A 12,906-nucleotide genomic window follows, 5' to 3' on the forward strand; every position below is an offset into this window, starting at 1 on the left:
GCACCTTGCATCTCGGCGGCATCCTGATCCATGCCGAATTCCAGCAGGCAGCCGGCCACTCCGGGCCATTAGACCTTGGACACGTACAATGGCCTTTCCCCAGAGAAATAAAAGTCACCAGGCCAGGTTCCTGATGTCAGTTTGCAGGAGGCACTTGGCACTGTCAAACCAGCCACAGTTGCCTGTGGGGGCTCCTTTCATCTGGGAGTTATCCGCATCCGTGCGGAATTTCAACAGGCAGCCGGCCACTCCAGGCCACCTGGCCTTGGAGTGGAGCGATGGCTTTTCCCCAGAGAAACAAAAGTCACCCGGCCAGGTTCCTGATGTCAGTTTGCAGGAGGCACTTGGCACTGTCAAACCAGCCACACGCACCTGTATGGGCACCTTGCATCTGGGAGGTATCCTCATCTGTGCGGAAGTTCAGCAGGCTGCCGGCCACACCAGGCCACCGGGCAATGGACATGAACGATGCCCTTTCCCGTGAGAAACAAAAGTCACCAGGCCAGGTTCCTGATGTCAGTTTGCAGGAGGCGCTTGGCACTGTCAAACCAGCCACAGTTGCCTGTGGTGGTACTTTCCATCTGGGAGGTATCTTCAACAGTGCGGAATTTCAGCAGGCAGCCAGCCACTCTGGGCCACCCGTCCATGGATAGGAACGAAAGGCTTTCCCCTGAGAAACAAAAGACACCAGGCCAGGTTCCTGATGTCAGTTTGCAGGAGGCACTTGGCACTGTCAAACCAGCCACAGCTGCCTGTGGGGGCTCCTTTCATCTGGGAGTTATCCGCATCCGTGCGGAATTTCAACAGGCAGCCGGCCACTCCAGGCCACCTGGCCCTGGAGTGGAGCGATGGCTTTTCCCCAGAGAAACAAAAGTCACCCGGCCAGGTTCCTGATGTCAGTTTGCAGGAGGCACTTGGCACTGTCAAACCAGCCACACGCACCTGTATGGGCACCTTGCATCTGGGCGGTATCCTCATCTGTGCGGAAGTTCAGCAGGCTGCCGGCCACACCAGGCCACCGGACACTGGACACGAACGATGCCCTTTCCCGTGAGAAACAAAAGTCACCAGGCCAGGTTCCTGATGTCAGTTTGCAGGAGGCGCTTGGCACTGTCAAACCAGCCACAGTTGCCTGTGGTGGTACTTTCCATCTGGGAGGTATCTTCAACAGTGCGGAATTTCAGCAGGCAGCCAGCCACTCTGGGCCACCCGTCCATGGATAGGAACGAAAGGCTTTCCCCTGAGAAACAAAAGACACCAGGCCAGGTTCCTGATGTCAGTTTGCAGGAGGCACTTGGCACTGTCAAACCAGCCACAGGTGCCTGTGGGGGCACTTTTCATCTGGGAGGCATCCCGATCCATGCGGAATTTCAGCAGGCAGCCGGCCACTCCGGGCCACCAGGCCCTGGACAAGAACCACGGCTTTTCCCTAGGGAAACAAAAGTCACCCGGCCAGGTTCCTGATGTCAGTTTGCAGGAGGCACTTGGCACTGTCAAACCAGCCACAGTTGCCTGTGGGGGCACTTTCCATCTGGGAGGCATCCCGATCCATGCGGAATTTCAGCAGGCAGCCGGGCACTCCAGGCCGCAAGGCCCTGGAAATGAATCATGGTCTTTCCCCAGAGAAAGGAAAGTCACAAGGCCAGGTTCCTGATGTCATTTTGCAGGAGGCACATGGCACTGTCAAACCAGCCACAGGTGCCTGTGGGGGCACCTTGCATCTCGGCGGCATCCTGATCCATGCCGAATTCCAGCAGGCAGCCGGCCACTCCGGGCCATTAGACCTTGGACACGTACAATGGCCTTTCCCCAGAGAAATAAAAGTCACCAGGCCAGGTTCCTGATGTCAGTTTGCAGGAGGCACTTGGCACTGTCAAACCAGCCACAGTTGCCTGTGGGGGCTCCTTTCATCTGGGAGTTATCCGCATCCGTGCGGAATTTCAACAGGCAGCCGGCCACTCCAGGCCACCTGGCCTTGGAGTGGAGCGATGGCTTTTCCCCAGAGAAACAAAAGTCACCCGGCCAGGTTCCTGATGTCAGTTTGCAGGAGGCACTTGGCACTGTCAAACCAGCCACACGCACCTGTATGGGCACCTTGCATCTGGGAGGTATCCTCATCTGTGCGGAAGTTCAGCAGGCTGCCGGCCACACCAGGCCACCGGGCAATGGACATGAACGATGCCCTTTCCCGTGAGAAACAAAAGTCACCAGGCCAGGTTCCTGATGTCAGTTTGCAGGAGGCGCTTGGCACTGTCAAACCAGCCACAGTTGCCTGTGGTGGTACTTTCCATCTGGGAGGTATCTTCAGCAGTGCGGAATTTCAGCAGGCAGCCAGCCACTCTGGGCCACCCGTCCATGGATAGGAACGAAAGGCTTTCCCCTGAGAAACAAAAGACACCAGGCCAGGTTCCTGATGTCAGTTTGCAGGAGGCACTTGGCACTGTCAAACCAGCCACAGGTGCCTGTGGGGGCACTTTTCATCTGGGAGGCATCCCGATCCATGCGGAATTTCAGCAGGCAGCCGGCCACTCCGGGCCACCAGGCCCTGGACAAGAACCACGGCTTTTCCCTAGGGAAACAAAAGTCACCCGGCCAGGTTCCTGATGTCAGTTTGCAGGAGGCACTTGGCACTGTCAAACCAGCCACAGTTGCCTGTGGGGGCACTTTCCATCTGGGAGGCATCCCGATCCATGCGGAATTTCAGCAGGCAGCCGGGCACTCCAGGCCGCAAGGCCCTGGACATGAATCATGGTCTTTCCCCAGAGAAAGGAAAGTCACAAGGCCAGGTTCCTGATGTCATTTTGCAGGAGGCACATGGCACTGTCAAACCAGCCACAGGTGCCTGTGGGGGCACCTTGCATCTCGGCGGCATCCTGATCCATGCCGAATTCCAGCAGGCAGCCGGCCACTCCGGGCCATTAGACCTTGGACACGTACAATGGCCTTTCCCCAGAGAAATAAAAGTCACCAGGCCAGGTTCCTGATGTCAGTTTGCAGGAGGCACTTGGCACTGTCAAACCAGCCACAGTTGCCTGTGGGGGCTCCTTTCATCTGGGAGTTATCCGCATCCGTGCGGAATTTCAACAGGCAGCCGGCCACTCCAGGCCACCTGGCCTTGGAGTGGAGCGATGGCTTTTCCCCAGAGAAACAAAAGTCACCCGGCCAGGTTCCTGATGTCAGTTTGCAGGAGGCACTTGGCACTGTCAAACCAGCCACACGCACCTGTATGGGCACCTTGCATCTGGGAGGTATCCTCATCTGTGCGGAAGTTCAGCAGGCTGCCGGCCACACCAGGCCACCGGGCAATGGACATGAACGATGCCCTTTCCCGTGATAAACAAAAGTCACCAGGCCAGGTTCCTGATGTCAGTTTGCAGGAGGCGCTTGGCACTGTCAAACCAGCCACAGTTGCCTGTGGTGGTACTTTCCATCTGGGAGGTATCTTCAACAGTGCGGAATTTCAGCAGGCAGCCAGCCACTCTGGGCCACCCGTCCATGGATAGGAACGAAAGGCTTTCCCCAGAGAAACAAAACTCACCCGGCCAGGTTCCTGATGTCAGTTTGCAGGAGGCACTTGGCACTGTCAAACCAGCCACAGGTGCCTGTGGGGGCACTTTTCATCTGGGAGGCATCCTGATCCATGCGGAATTTCAGCAGGCAGCTGGCCACTCCGGGCCACTGGGCTCTGAACAAGAATGATGGCCTTTCCCCAGAGAAACAAAACTCACAAGGCCAGGTTCCTGATGTCAGTTTGCAGGAGGCACTTGGCACTGTCAAACCAGCCACAGTTGCCTGTGGTGGCACCTTACATCTGGGAGGTATCCTGATCCGTGTGGAATTTCAGCAGGCAGCAGGCAAGTACGGGCCACCGGGCCCTGGACATGAAACATGGCCTTTCCCCTGAGAAAGAAAATCACCAGGCCAGGTTTCTGATGTCAGTTTGCAGGAAGCACTTGGCACTGTCAAACCAGCCACAGTTGCCTGTGGGGGCACCTTTCATCTCGGCGGCATCCTGGTCCGTGCAGAATTTCAGCAGGGGGCCGGCCACTCAGGACACCAGGCTCAGGATATGAACCATGGCCTTTCCCCAGAGAAACAAAAGTCACCAGGCCAGGTTCCTGATGTCAGTTTGCAGGAGGCACTTGGCACTGTCAAACCAGCCACACGCACCTGTATGGGCACCTTACATCTGGGAGGTATCCTCATCTGTGCGGAAGTTCAGCAGGCTGCCGGCCACACCAGGCCACCGGGCACTGGACACGAACGATGCCCTTTCCCGTGAGAAACAAAAGTCACCAGGCCAGGTTCCTGATGTCAGTTTGCAGGAGGCGCTTGGCACTGTCAAACCAGCCACAGTTGCCTGTGGTGGTACTTTCCATCTGGGAGGTATCTTCAACAGTGCGGAATTTCAGCAGGCAGCCAGCCACTCTGGGCCACCCGTCCATGGATAGGAACGAAAGGCTTTCCCCTGAGAAACAAAAGACACCAGGCCAGGTTCCTGATGTCAGTTTGCAGGAGGCACTTGGCACTGTCAAACCAGCCACAGGTGCCTGTGGGGGCACTTTTCATCTGGGAGGCATCCCGATCCATGCCGAATTCCAGCAGGCAGCCGGCCACTCCGGGCCACCAGGCCCTGGACAAGAACCACGGCTTTTCCCTAGGGAAACAAAAGTCACCCGGCCAGGTTCCTGATGTCAGTTTGCAGGAGGCACTTGGCACTGTCAAACCAGCCACAGTTGCCTGTGGGGGCACTTTCCATCTGGGAGGCATCCCGATCCATGCGGAATTTCAGCAGGCAGCCGGGCACTCCAGGCCGCAAGGCCCTGGACATGAATCATGGTCTTTCCCCAGAGAAAGGAAAGTCACAAGGCCAGGTTCCTGATGTCATTTTGCAGGAGGCACATGGCACTGTCAAACCAGCCACAGGTGCCTGTGGGGGCACCTTGCATCTCGGCGGCATCCTGATCCATGCCGAATTCCAGCAGGCAGCCGGCCACTCCGGGCCATTAGACCTTGGACACGTACAATGGCCTTTCCCCAGAGAAATAAAAGTCACCAGGCCAGGTTCCTGATGTCAGTTTGCAGGAGGCACTTGGCACTGTCAAACCAGCCACAGTTGCCTGTGGGGGCTCCTTTCATCTGGGAGTTATCCGCATCCGTGCGGAATTTCAACAGGCAGCCGGCCACTCCAGGCCACCTGGCCTTGGAGTGGAGCGATGGCTTTTCCCCAGAGAAACAAAAGTCACCCGGCCAGGTTCCTGATGTCAGTTTGCAGGAGGCACTTGGCACTGTCAAACCAGCCACACGCACCTGTATGGGCACCTTGCATCTGGGAGGTATCCTCATCTGTGCGGAAGTTCAGCAGGCTGCCGGCCACACCAGGCCACCGGGCAATGGACACGAACGATGCCCTTTCCCGTGAGAAACAAAAGTCACCAGGCCAGGTTCCTGATGTCAGTTTGCAGGAGGCGCTTGGCACTGTCAAACCAGCCACAGTTGCCTGTGGTGGTACTTTCCATCTGGGAGGTATCTTCAACAGTGCGGAATTTCAGCAGGCAGCCAGCCACTCTGGGCCACCCGTCCATGGATAGGAACGAAAGGCTTTCCCCAGAGAAACAAAACTCACCCGGCCAGGTTCCTGATGTCAGTTTGCAGGAGGCACTTGGCACTGTCAAACCAGCCACAGGTGCCTGTGGGGGCACTTTTCATCTGGGAGGCATCCTGATCCATGCGGAATTTCAGCAGGCAGCCGGCCACTCCGGGCCACTGGGCTCTGAACAAGAATGATGGCCTTTCCCCAGAGAAACAAAACTCACAAGGCCAGGTTCCTGATGTCAGTTTGCAGGAGGCACTTGGCACTGTCAAACCAGCCACAGTTGCCTGTGGTGGCACCTTACATCTGGGAGGTATCCTGATCCGTGTGGAATTTCAGCAGGCAGCAGGCAAGTACGGGCCACCGGGCCCTGGACATGAACCATGGCCTTTCCCCTGAGAAAGAAAATCACCAGGCCAGGTTTCTGATGTCAGTTTGCAGGAAGCACTTGGCACTGTCAAACCAGCCACAGTTGCCTCTGGGGGCACCTTTCATCTCGGCGGCATCCTGGTCCGTGCAGAATTTCAGCAGGGGGCCGGCCACTCAGGACACCAGGCTCAGGATATGAACGATGGCCTTTCCCCAGAGAAACAAAAGTCACCAGGCCAGGTTCCTGATGTCAGTTTGCAGGAGGCACTTGGCACTGTCAAACCAGCCACAGTTGCCTGTGGGGGCACCTTGCATCTCGGCGGCATCCTGATCCATGCCGAATTCCAGCAGGCAGCCGGCCACTCCGGGCCATTAGACCTTGGACACGTACAATGGCCTTTCCCCAGAGAAATAAAAGTCACCAGGCCAGGTTCCTGATGTCAGTTTGCAGGAGGCACTTGGCACTGTCAAACCAGCCACAGTTGCCTGTGGGGGCTCCTTTCATCTGGGAGTTATCCGCATCCGTGCGGAATTTCAACAGGCAGCCGGCCACTCCAGGCCACCTGGTCTTGGAGTGGAGCGATGGCTTTTCCCCAGAGAAACAAAAGTCACCCGGCCAGGTTCCTGATGTCAGTTTGCAGGAGGCACTTGGCACTGTCAAACCAGCCACACGCACCTGTATGGGCACCTTGCATCTGGGAGGTATCCTCATCTGTGCGGAAGTTCAGCAGGCTGCCGGCCACACCAGGCCACCGGGCAATGGACATGAACGATGCCCTTTCCCGTGAGAAACAAAAGTCACCAGGCCAGGTTCCTGATGTCAGTTTGCAGGAGGCGCTTGGCACTGTCAAACCAGCCACAGTTGCCTGTGGTGGTACTTTCCATCTGGGAGGTATCTTCAACAGTGCGGAATTTCAGCAGGCAGCCAGCCACTCTGGGCCACCCGTCCATGGATAGGAACGAAAGGCTTTCCCCTGAGAAACAAAAGACACCAGGCCAGGTTCCTGATGTCAGTTTGCAGGAGGCACTTGGCACTGTCAAACCAGCCACAGCTGCCTGTGGGGGCTCCTTTCATCTGGGAGTTATCCGCATCCGTGCGGAATTTCAACAGGCAGCCGGCCACTCCAGGCCACCTGGCCCTGGAGTGGAGCGATGGCTTTTCCCCAGAGAAACAAAAGTCACCCGGCCAGGTTCCTGATGTCAGTTTGCAGGAGGCACTTGGCACTGTCAAACCAGCCACACGCACCTGTATGGGCACCTTGCATCTGGGCGGTATCCTCATCTGTGCGGAAGTTCAGCAGGCTGCCGGCCACACCAGGCCACCGGACACTGGACACGAACGATGCCCTTTCCCGTGAGAAACAAAAGTCACCAGGCCAGGTTCCTGATGTCAGTTTGCAGGAGGCGCTTGGCACTGTCAAACCAGCCACAGTTGCCTGTGGTGGTACTTTCCATCTGGGAGGTATCTTCAACAGTGCGGAATTTCAGCAGGCAGCCAGCCACTCTGGGCCACCCGTCCATGGATAGGAACGAAAGGCTTTCCCCTGAGAAACAAAAGACACCAGGCCAGGTTCCTGATGTCAGTTTGCAGGAGGCACTTGGCACTGTCAAACCAGCCACAGGTGCCTGTGGGGGCACTTTTCATCTGGGAGGCATCCCGATCCATGCGGAATTTCAGCAGGCAGCCGGCCACTCCGGGCCACCAGGCCCTGGACAAGAACCACGGCTTTTCCCTAGGGAAACAAAAGTCACCCGGCCAGGTTCCTGATGTCAGTTTGCAGGAGGCACTTGGCACTGTCAAACCAGCCACAGTTGCCTGTGGGGGCACTTTCCATCTGGGAGGCATCCCGATCCATGCGGAATTTCAGCAGGCAGCCGGGCACTCCAGGCCGCAAGGCCCTGGAAATGAATCATGGTCTTTCCCCAGAGAAAGGAAAGTCACAAGGCCAGGTTCCTGATGTCATTTTGCAGGAGGCACATGGCACTGTCAAACCAGCCACAGGTGCCTGTGGGGGCACCTTGCATCTCGGCGGCATCCTGATCCATGCCGAATTCCAGCAGGCAGCCGGCCACTCCGGGCCATTAGACCTTGGACACGTACAATGGCCTTTCCCCAGAGAAATAAAAGTCACCAGGCCAGGTTCCTGATGTCAGTTTGCAGGAGGCACTTGGCACTGTCAAACCAGCCACAGTTGCCTGTGGGGGCTCCTTTCATCTGGGAGTTATCCGCATCCGTGCGGAATTTCAACAGGCAGCCGGCCACTCCAGGCCACCTGGCCTTGGAGTGGAGCGATGGCTTTTCCCCAGAGAAACAAAAGTCACCCGGCCAGGTTCCTGATGTCAGTTTGCAGGAGGCACTTGGCACTGTCAAACCAGCCACACGCACCTGTATGGGCACCTTGCATCTGGGAGGTATCCTCATCTGTGCGGAAGTTCAGCAGGCTGCCGGCCACACCAGGCCACCGGGCAATGGACATGAACGATGCCCTTTCCCGTGAGAAACAAAAGTCACCAGGCCAGGTTCCTGATGTCAGTTTGCAGGAGGCGCTTGGCACTGTCAAACCAGCCACAGTTGCCTGTGGTGGTACTTTCCATCTGGGAGGTATCTTCAGCAGTGCGGAATTTCAGCAGGCAGCCAGCCACTCTGGGCCACCCGTCCATGGATAGGAACGAAAGGCTTTCCCCTGAGAAACAAAAGACACCAGGCCAGGTTCCTGATGTCAGTTTGCAGGAGGCACTTGGCACTGTCAAACCAGCCACAGGTGCCTGTGGGGGCACTTTTCATCTGGGAGGCATCCCGATCCATGCGGAATTTCAGCAGGCAGCCGGCCACTCCGGGCCACCAGGCCCTGGACAAGAACCACGGCTTTTCCCTAGGGAAACAAAAGTCACCCGGCCAGGTTCCTGATGTCAGTTTGCAGGAGGCACTTGGCACTGTCAAACCAGCCACAGTTGCCTGTGGGGGCACTTTCCATCTGGGAGGCATCCCGATCCATGCGGAATTTCAGCAGGCAGCCGGGCACTCCAGGCCGCAAGGCCCTGGACATGAATCATGGTCTTTCCCCAGAGAAAGGAAAGTCACAAGGCCAGGTTCCTGATGTCATTTTGCAGGAGGCACATGGCACTGTCAAACCAGCCACAGGTGCCTGTGGGGGCACCTTGCATCTCGGCGGCATCCTGATCCATGCCGAATTCCAGCAGGCAGCCGGCCACTCCGGGCCATTAGACCTTGGACACGTACAATGGCCTTTCCCCAGAGAAATAAAAGTCACCAGGCCAGGTTCCTGATGTCAGTTTGCAGGAGGCACTTGGCACTGTCAAACCAGCCACAGTTGCCTGTGGGGGCTCCTTTCATCTGGGAGTTATCCGCATCCGTGCGGAATTTCAACAGGCAGCCGGCCACTCCAGGCCACCTGGCCTTGGAGTGGAGCGATGGCTTTTCCCCAGAGAAACAAAAGTCACCCGGCCAGGTTCCTGATGTCAGTTTGCAGGAGGCACTTGGCACTGTCAAACCAGCCACACGCACCTGTATGGGCACCTTGCATCTGGGAGGTATCCTCATCTGTGCGGAAGTTCAGCAGGCTGCCGGCCACACCAGGCCACCGGGCAATGGACATGAACGATGCCCTTTCCCGTGAGAAACAAAAGTCACCAGGCCAGGTTCCTGATGTCAGTTTGCAGGAGGCGCTTGGCACTGTCAAACCAGCCACAGTTGCCTGTGGTGGTACTTTCCATCTGGGAGGTATCTTCAACAGTGCGGAATTTCAGCAGGCAGCCAGCCACTCTGGGCCACCCGTCCATGGATAGGAACGAAAAGCTTTCCCCAGAGAAACAAAACTCACCCGGCCAGGTTCCTGATGTCAGTTTGCAGGAGGCACTTGGCACTGTCAAACCAGCCACAGGTGCCTGTGGGGGCACTTTTCATCTGGGAGGCATCCTGATCCATGCGGAATTTCAGCAGGCAGCTGGCCACTCCGGGCCACTGGGCTCTGAACAAGAATGATGGCCTTTCCCCAGAGAAACAAAACTCACAAGGCCAGGTTCCTGATGTCAGTTTGCAGGAGGCACTTGGCACTGTCAAACCAGCCACAGTTGCCTGTGGTGGCACCTTACATCTGGGAGGTATCCTGATCCGTGTGGAATTTCAGCAGGCAGCAGGCAAGTACGGGCCACCGGGCCCTGGACATGAAACATGGCCTTTCCCCTGAGAAAGAAAATCACCAGGCCAGGTTTCTGATGTCAGTTTGCAGGAAGCACTTGGCACTGTCAAACCAGCCACAGTTGCCTGTGGGGGCACCTTTCATCTCGGCGGCATCCTGGTCCGTGCAGAATTTCAGCAGGGGGCCGGCCACTCAGGACACCAGGCTCAGGATATGAACCATGGCCTTTCCCCAGAGAAACAAAAGTCACCAGGCCAGGTTCCTGATGTCAGTTTGCAGGAGGCACTTGGCACTGTCAAACCAGCCACACGCACCTGTATGGGCACCTTACATCTGGGAGGTATCCTCATCTGTGCGGAAGTTCAGCAGGCTGCCGGCCACACCAGGCCACCGGGCACTGGACACGAACGATGCCCTTTCCCGTGAGAAACAAAAGTCACCAGGCCAGGTTCCTGATGTCAGTTTGCAGGAGGCGCTTGGCACTGTCAAACCAGCCACAGTTGCCTGTGGTGGTACTTTCCATCTGGGAGGTATCTTCAACAGTGCGGAATTTCAGCAGGCAGCCAGCCACTCTGGGCCACCCGTCCATGGATAGGAACGAAAGGCTTTCCCCTGAGAAACAAAAGACACCAGGCCAGGTTCCTGATGTCAGTTTGCAGGAGGCACTTGGCACTGTCAAACCAGCCACAGGTGCCTGTGGGGGCACTTTTCATCTGGGAGGCATCCCGATCCATGCCGAATTCCAGCAGGCAGCCGGCCACTCCGGGCCACCAGGCCCTGGACAAGAACCACGGCTTTTCCCTAGGGAAACAAAAGTCACCCGGCCAGGTTCCTGATGTCAGTTTGCAGGAGGCACTTGGCACTGTCAAACCAGCCACAGTTGCCTGTGGGGGCACTTTCCATCTGGGAGGCATCCCGATCCATGCGGAATTTCAGCAGGCAGCCGGGCACTCCAGGCCGCAAGGCCCTGGACATGAATCATGGTCTTTCCCCAGAGAAAGGAAAGTCACAAGGCCAGGTTCCTGATGTCATTTTGCAGGAGGCACATGGCACTGTCAAACCAGCCACAGGTGCCTGTGGGGGCACCTTGCATCTCGGCGGCATCCTGATCCACGCCGAATTCCAGCAGGCAGCCGGCCACTCCGGGCCATTAGACCTTGGACACGTACAATGGCCTTTCCCCAGAGAAATAAAAGTCACCAGGCCAGGTTCCTGATGTCAGTTTGCAGGAGGCACTTGGCACTGTCAAACCAGCCACAGTTGCCTGTGGGGGCTCCTTTCATCTGGGAGTTATCCGCATCCGTGCGGAATTTCAACAGGCAGCCAGCCACTCCAGGCCACCTGGCCTTGGAGTGGAGCGATGGCTTTTCCCCAGAGAAACAAAAGTCACCCGGCCAGGTTCCTGATGTCAGTTTGCAGGAGGCACTTGGCACTGTCAAACCAGCCACACGCACCTGTATGGGCACCTTGCATCTGGGAGGTATCCTCATCTGTGCGGAAGTTCAGCAGGCTGCCGGCCACACCAGGCCACCGGGCAATGGACACGAACGATGCCCTTTCCCGTGAGAAACAAAAGTCACCAGGCCAGGTTCCTGATGTCAGTTTGCAGGAGGCGCTTGGCACTGTCAAACCAGCCACAGTTGCCTGTGGTGGTACTTTCCATCTGGGAGGTATCTTCAACAGTGCGGAATTTCAGCAGGCAGCCAGCCACTCTGGGCCACCCGTCCATGGATAGGAACGAAAGGCTTTCCCCAGAGAAACAAAACTCACCCGGCCAGGTTCCTGATGTCAGTTTGCAGGAGGCACTTGGCACTGTCAAACCAGCCACAGGTGCCTGTGGGGGCACTTTTCATCTGGGAGGCATCCTGATCCATGCGGAATTTCAGCAGGCAGCCGGCCACTCCGGGCCACTGGGCTCTGAACAAGAATGATGGCCTTTCCCCAGAGAAACAAAACTCACAAGGCCAGGTTCCTGATGTCAGTTTGCAGGAGGCACTTGGCACTGTCAAACCAGCCACAGTTGCCTGTGGTGGCACCTTACATCTGGGAGGTATCCTGATCCGTGTGGAATTTCAGCAGGCAGCAGGCAAGTACGGGCCACCGGGCCCTGGACATGAACCATGGCCTTTCCCCTGAGAAAGAAAATCACCAGGCCAGGTTTCTGATGTCAGTTTGCAGGAAGCACTTGGCACTGTCAAACCAGCCACAGTTGCCTCTGGGGGCACCTTTCATCTCGGCGGCATCCTGGTCCGTGCAGAATTTCAGCAGGGGGCCGGCCACTCAGGACACCAGGCTCAGGATATGAACGATGGCCTTTCCCCAGAGAAACAAAAGTCACCAGGCCAGGTTCCTGATGTCAGTTTGCAGGAGGCACTTGGCACTGTCAAACCAGCCACAGGTGCCTGTGGGGCACCTTGCATCTCGGAGGTATCCTGATCCGTGCGGAATTTCAGCAGTCAGCCGGCCACTTTGGGCCACAGTTTGTAGGATATGAACCATGGCCTTTCCCCAGAGAAACAAAAGTCACCAGGTCAGGTTCCTGATGTCAGTGTGCAGGAGGCACTTGGCAATGTCAAACCAGCCACAGTTGCCTGTGGGGGCACCTTGCATCTCGGCGGCATCCTGATCCATGCCGAGTTCCAGCAGGCAGCCGGCCACTCCGGGCCATTAGACCTTGGACACGTACAATGGCCTTTCCCCAGAGAAATAAAAGTCACCAGGCCAGGTTCCTGATGTCAGTTTGCAGGAGGCACTTGGCACTGTCAAACCAGCCACAGTTGCCTG

This window comes from Passer domesticus, chromosome 7, assembly GCF_036417665.1.
Source record: "Passer domesticus isolate bPasDom1 chromosome 7, bPasDom1.hap1, whole genome shotgun sequence".
In the NCBI taxonomy this organism is placed as follows: domain Eukaryota; kingdom Metazoa; phylum Chordata; class Aves; order Passeriformes; family Passeridae; genus Passer; species Passer domesticus.